The sequence below is a fragment of the Saccopteryx leptura genome, chromosome 1 (assembly GCF_036850995.1).
Source record: "Saccopteryx leptura isolate mSacLep1 chromosome 1, mSacLep1_pri_phased_curated, whole genome shotgun sequence".
Classification (NCBI taxonomy): domain Eukaryota; kingdom Metazoa; phylum Chordata; class Mammalia; order Chiroptera; family Emballonuridae; genus Saccopteryx; species Saccopteryx leptura.
Window position 1 is genome coordinate 354,294,991 of NC_089503.1, and position 7,310 is coordinate 354,302,300.

Below are 7,310 nucleotides of genomic sequence, written 5' to 3' on the forward strand. Positions count from 1 at the left end.
CTTCTTTATCTCCCTTTCCTGCTTTGTCTTCATAGCACTTACACCATTTAGTACACTGTACTTTTGTTGGTGTACACCTGTCTTACCACTCTGATCAACTCCGTGAGGTCTGGGGTTTTGTCTCCTTGGTTCTCGGCTGCAGTCTCTAAGAGAACGGGGACAGTCCCCCTGCTCTGTAGGAGCTGCTTCTTACGCATCAGTTGCACAAGTGAACCCAGAGCCTGCCTTCACTCCTTTCATGGAGACACCGGTGTTTTAAAGTTTTCATAGGACAAGTATTTCTCTTTATGTCTTTTTTTTCTTTAAGGAGGAAAGAAATCTACTAAAACAAGAGATAAAGTGTTCTTTTTTGGTTCCTGTCTTAGTCAAGGTTCTTCAGAGAACCAGAACCAATAGGTTGTATAAGCATATAAAAAGATCTATCTATCTATCTATCATCTATCTATCTATCTATCTATCTATCTATCTATCTATCTATCTATCTATCTATCTATCATCTATCTATCTATCTATCTATCTATCTATCTATCTATCTATCTATCTATCTATCTATCATCTTCTACCTATTGAGAGATTTGAAGAAATTTGTTCATGTGATTGTGGGGGCTGACGACTCCAAATCTGAAAGGTAGGGCAGTAGGCTGGAAACGGAGGTAAGAGTTGCTATCGCAGCTTGAGTCCAAAGGCACACTGCAAACCGAATGACCTCTTCCTATAGGGAATGTCAGTCTGTTTTCTCTTGAGGCCTTGAAGTGATTGAATGAGGCCTGTCCACATCGTGGGAGATAATCTGCTTTGCTCTAAGTCTACTGGTTTAAATGTTAACAGCATCTAAAAAATACAGTGCCTTCCTAGCAATATTCAGACTGACTGGCACTTGACCAAATATATAGGTGCTGTGGCCTAGCCAGGTTAGTATCTAAAATTAGCAATCACAGTTTGTCATTCTTAGTTTTTCTGGCTCTTGCATTCACCTGGTATCTACTGCTAGAGAGCCATTGTTTATGCAGCTGAATATTGCTGGTAGTTTGTGTTGAACCTTGTGGTTCTTTTCTTTTTCTGTATCAGCAGAAAATTTATTAGGTTACTAGCTTACTAGTTTATTAATTACTAACTTGCTCCAACCTTAGCTTACCCAATCTTTTCTCATCAACAGCTTATTTTAGTTTCCATAGCAACGAATTTTCAACCCACAGAGTCTTCTAAACTGATTTTTAATACAGATTGCTTTTTGAAAGAATAGACACTTAAAATACAAATAAATAATACTGTAGGTTTAAAAGATACATTCAAAATTAGTTAATTAAAAGCTATGTGAGATTTAAAAGCAGCAACAACAAAGTATTTTGGACATGATTTGAAAGCAGGAATATATTTTATACTACCTTTTCTATATGTATCTTCAATAATATACTTTTATTTTCTGAAATACTGTTCATCTCATCATTATTCTTAAAAATTCTTTTATTTGAGAAGTTACTATTTGATTATTAACTCTTTTGCGTATAGCCTAGCAGATGCTAGGGTCATGGGTTCAATTCTCACATAGTCCAATTAGCCAACTTGCTTTGTGGTCTGCAACATCACTCATAGGCCATCTCTAGCCATGGAGAAAACACATGTTTTTGTGCCCATGGGGAACTGTCTAAAAGAATAGATTGATATTTACAAAGCTGTAGTTATTTACTGAAAATCAATTGAAAGGCCATCACCCTATTAACAGTGACTCACTAGTATATACAAAAGCATTTTGGAAAAAAAAAGGTGCTTTTTTTATGTCTTCAATTATTTATTTGTGTTTTCGTCCTCAAAAACAGAAGAAACAGATTCCAAATAAAATTTTATTTTATATTCCTTATCCCAGACATTCTGAAGATTTCTCTAAAATTTCATGTATTTTTTTCAGTGACCTTTTATATTTGCATGAAAATTATGATTACTCAGATTTTCTTTTTGAACGTCTTCAGTGAGGTAGGTAGGATGTATGTAAGGTACATGGAAATAAACCTGACTTTACCTTGTGCTTCTAGAATTTTTTTTTTTTCTTTTTACAGAGACAGAGAGAGAGAGAGAGTCAGAGAGAGGGATAGATAGGGACAGACAGGAACGAAGAGAGATGAGAAGCATCAATCATCAGTTTTTCATTGTGGCACTTTATTTATTTATTTATTTATTTATTGTATTTTTCTGAAGCTAGACACAGGGAGAGACAGTCAGACAGACTCCCGCATACGCCCGACTGAGATCCACCCGGCACGCCCACCAGGGGGCGACGCTCTGCCCACCAGGGGGTGATGCTCTGCTTCTCCAGGGCGTCGTTCTGTTGCGACCAGAGCCACTTTAGCGCCTGGGGTAGAGGCCAAGGAGCCATCCCCAGTGCCTGGGCCATCTTTGCTCCAATGGAGCCTCGGCTGCGGGAGGGGAAGAGAGAGACAGAGAGGAAGGAGAGGGGGAGAGGTGGAGAAGCAGATGGGCGCTTCTCCTGTGTGCCCTGGCTGGGAATCGAACGCGGGACTTCTGCACGCCAGGCCGACACTCTACCACTGAGCCAAACTGCCAGGACCGTTGTGGCACTTTAGTTGTTCATTGATAGCTTTCTCATATGTGCCTTGACCGTGGGCCTTCAGCAGAGCAAGTAACCCCTTGCTCAAGCCAGCGACCTTGAGTCCAAGCTGGTGAGCTTTAGCTCAAGCCAGATGAACCCGCGCTCAAGCTGGCGACCTCGGGGTCTTGAACCTGGGTCCTCTGAATCCCAGTCCGATGCTCTATTCACTGCGCCACCGCCTGGTCAGGCCCTTGTGCTTCTAGAATTTAAAAAAATATTTTATTTAATGATTTTTACAGAGAGGAGAGAGAGAGAGAGAGAGAGAGAGAGAGAGAGAGAGAGAAAGAAGTAGGAAGCATCAACTCATATAGTTGCTTCCTGTATGTGCCTTGACCAGGAAAGCCCAGGGTTTCAAACAGGTGACCTCAGTGTTCCAGGTCAATACTTTATCCACTGTGCCACCACAGATCTAGAATATGTGTGTGTGTGTAATATATTACATATATATATATATATATATATATATATATATATATATATATATATATATACTTAAGTTAGAGGAAGGAAGGCAGAGAGACAGACTCCCACATGTTCCCTGACCAGGATCCACCCAGCAACCCCTGTCTGGGGTAATGCTCTGCCCATCTGGAGCACTGCTCTGTTGCTCGGCAACCAAACTACGTGTTTTAGCGCCTGAGGCAAGGCCATGGAGCCATCCTCAGTGCCTGGGGCTAACTTGCTCAAACCATTTGAGCTATGGCTGCAGGAGGCGGAGAGATAGATAGAGAGAGAAATGGGAAGGGGAGGGGTGGAAAAGCAAATGGTCACTTCTCCTGTGCGCCCTGACCAGGAATTGAAGCCAGGACTTCTACATGCTGGGTTGACGCTCTACTGCTGAGCCAACCAGCCAGGGGCTAGAATATTTTTATATTAGATTATGCTTTGGAAATCTTTGAGATATCTGACATACAAGTAAATAAATTTCTCACCTTTTCCCCCTTATCTTTCCTTTTTAAAAAATAATGTTTTGAAATTGTGACTAGTAATCTGACAAATAATTAAGGAAAATTTAGTTAGATGTTAGAAATTTCAGTTGTGTTGAATAACTTAAGATAACTTGAAAGGGGTCATAAAGAAATAAGATAATGAATAATTATTTGACATTTAAAGTTTAGGCTGTACTCTTAACAGCAATTCTTAGAACAGATCACCTATCACTCCCTGTGTCCTATTTGTTGACTGCCAGCTTATTTCAATAGAAGCATCTCTGACTTCAAGCATTTGAAGTGTGGGTCTACCTCATTAGTACTACCAATTCAGCTCATTTCTTCCCATCTTTCTGAGAGAGATTGCTTTTCAGATTTTTATCAAGTTCAGATAAGAGAGAGCTCAAGCCAGTTCATTTTTTCTTTTGATGAGAACTAAAATCCATTTGGAACCTAGAATTCTCTAATTGTTGCAACTTGCCAATTTAGCATTACTCAGATAAATCTTATCCTTTCCCGCCTCCGTGAAACAACTGACTGTAGGGACTTGCGAGAATTTTGTGTCAGAATTTGTTAGCATGTATCTGTGGGCCTTTAACCGTGATTTCCATACAGTCGCAGGCAGACAAACTGGGCAACACTATCCCCCTCTTTTTCGCAACTATTTTCACATTAGCACAGTTTCTTGTGATATAGTTTTTTTCTTTTCAAGCCTTTTCTCATATGGTTGTTAAATAATTTAAAAATACTGTTAATTATGAATTCATGAATATATTCTTGTTGTAAATAAAACAAATTCAAACGTCATAGCTAAAGCCTAGGTGCCCTGTGACCTCGCCTGTTCCCTGGTGGCTTCTCCAGAAGCAATCACTGCTATGATCGGTTGTGCCTTTTTGCAGCTCCTTCTTTAGGGGTTTACATACATAATGCATAGGGTCTATATGCTAGGGAATGCAGTATGTGTGGAAATATACAGTTAAAAAATGTATCATATTGTCCTTGTTTCTATTTTAGATTTTTTTTTGTGCCCAGAATGTTGATTATTCAAGTTTTGCTACATTTGGTTAAATTTATCTGTGGACTTTGTCACCTTCCAGACTTCCTTTTCCTTATCAGGTTCCTGCACATTTCCAGGGATAGCCCTTCACATTTTCTTCTTATTTGGCTCCATGATATGGCACAGTGTGGAAATATACTTGTAATGCTCGTGTACTGCATTTTATCTCCACATTCTAATCTCAGCTAGCAAATTAGGGCTGAATCAAATAAAATTGGCCAGGAAAAATGCCTTTTCTTTCCATTTTTCACTCTTAGTTTGCAGGCCATCATGGAATATCAGTGGCATGGAATATCAGTTAGGGGGCTTTTAGAAAAAGGAATTGTAATTTTTAAGATTCTTCCCTTTCCTAGAGTCACAGAGGGGTTTGTGACCTTGGTAATCCGAAGCTATCTTGAAAGACTCATACTCTGAGACAGAATTATTGTTTCATTAAAATGGAAAAGGTAGCTCAGCTAGTTAACATCATCCACTAGTCGCCACCCCACAGCTAGGCCTTCCACTAGATGTGTTCCTAATAAAAGTTAAGGCCCAGTATTTGTAAGTGGCATCATATTTTAAGTGGAGTAGGAGAGTGTCTCAGACAGAAATTCTTGTTGCGACATACCCACCCAGATCATTAGATTCTTGAATTCTAAGTCTAGACGCTGGCTTGTTTCTGCTTTTTGGTCTACTTCTTCTGTCTTCATACTGGCCTCACATCCGCTGTCCCTAACCCTAGCTCACTACACAGTTTCTGTTCCCCTATAACTATAGCATGTACTCAGCTTGGTTTTGCTGTGGATTCAAGCTCTTTCTCCACCACTGTTTAGTTCTAGAACTGAACTGGGGATCTCTTTGTCTTTTTTCTTATCTATGCAATGATCTGCCAGTGAAGCTAGCCATGGGTAATCTTGGTTCAGTCACATGTGTCTTGAAATAAGGAATGAAATTACATACTATTGGGTTGGTGAATAACTTTGTAGCGTTTTTATATTTTATTTTACAACGATTTGTTTGCTGTCTGGCAAAGGGTAAGTATTCATTCGATAAAACTCTTTCTGCTCTACAAAACTATGTTAATTGTATTTTTGAGTTATTTAATTTTTTATTAGTTTTGAGGCTTAGAAATGGAATACCCAGGAGGCAAAAATCAACATTTTCGACACCTACTCTTCTTTGCTTTTCATTGAGGTCAAAAAGCTGCCGAAGCAGCCCAGGACATTTGCAACATGTATGGAGAAGGTGTCTTAGGCGAGTCTACAGCACGGAAATGGTTTGCAAAGTTCAAAAATGGCGACTTTGACGTTGATGACATGTCCCGCAGCAGAAGGCCTTCTGAATTCGATGAAGAACGTCTCAAATCACTTTTGAAGGAGAACGGTCGCCAAACCAGTCGTGAATTGGCGGAAAAAATGAACTGTGATCATAAAACGATTCTCAATCACCTTCATTCAATGGGATTTACCGAAAAATTGGGAGCCTGGGTGCCTCACAAGCTCAACAAAAAAAAAACAAAGAAAGTCGCCTTCAAATTGCTTCTCAGCATCTCGCCCGCCATCGAGCAACACGTGGTCATAAACAGCGCTTTTTGTACCGAATCGTCACGGGAGATGAGAAATGGTGCCTATACATCAATATGAAGCAAAGAAAGGAGTGGGTGGCTCCAGGAGATACGCCAAAGCCGAGAGTCAAGCCGGACCTTCATCCAAAGAAGATCATGATATGTGTTTGGTGGGACTGGGAGGGCATGGTGCACTGGGAAATGCTCGAAAAGAATGCCACGGTCAACAAGGAGCTCTACATTGCCCAGCTACACCGCGTGAATGAGCCTATTCGACTGAAAACACCTGATCGACATGGTCAAACCATACTCCTTCACGACAACGCCAGGCCCCATGTTGCACAAGTCGTCAAAGCCGCACTCCAAGAGCTCGAATGGGAGGTCCTTCAGCATCCGCCGTATTCTCCGGACCTTGCACGGACCGATTACCATCTTTTCCGCTCCCTGTCAAACCATATGAAGGGCGTTACCTTCGATAACAAAGAGGTCCTTAAAAACTGGCTTAACAAATTCTTTGACACCAGACCAGGCGATTTTTTGGCGGAAAGGCATCAACAAATTGGTCGAGAGGTGGGAAGAGGTTGTAAACAGCAACGGTGAATATATAATTGATTAACTTATTGATATAATTATTGTTTTTTGTTTAAATAAAAGTCTTCGGTTAAAACGCTATGAACTTATTCCCCAACCAAATACAAATAAGGATATCTAGACTGGTTCCTTGGGTGGGGTCACAGTTTGCAGAGACAGAGGCTGTGGATGGGGCAGACAGGGCTGCCACTTGGATCACCAACAATTATTTAAATGAAAAGCCCTTTGTTGATTCTTTTCTCTTCTCTTGTTCTGTACCGAGAACATTGGTACAACAAATATGTATCACAGCCAGCAGAGGCAGGTGTGATTACAATTGTTGGACTACACAATGTGGTGACGGTAAAATTTGCCAGAGAAGAAAAGAGAAAAACAGTTTATTTGAATTGCAATCCTGTTAGGAAATGTACATTTTCCTCTTCTGTTTTACAAAAGTACAACATAAATTTTATTTGATAAATTAAGACCTTTTTCATGAATTTAACTTTCTTTCTGTTACCTATTATATCAGGTACTTCAGCAAGAACTTTGATTCTATTCTAAAATATATTCTGAATTGACCATTTCTACCATATCCACTGGCTA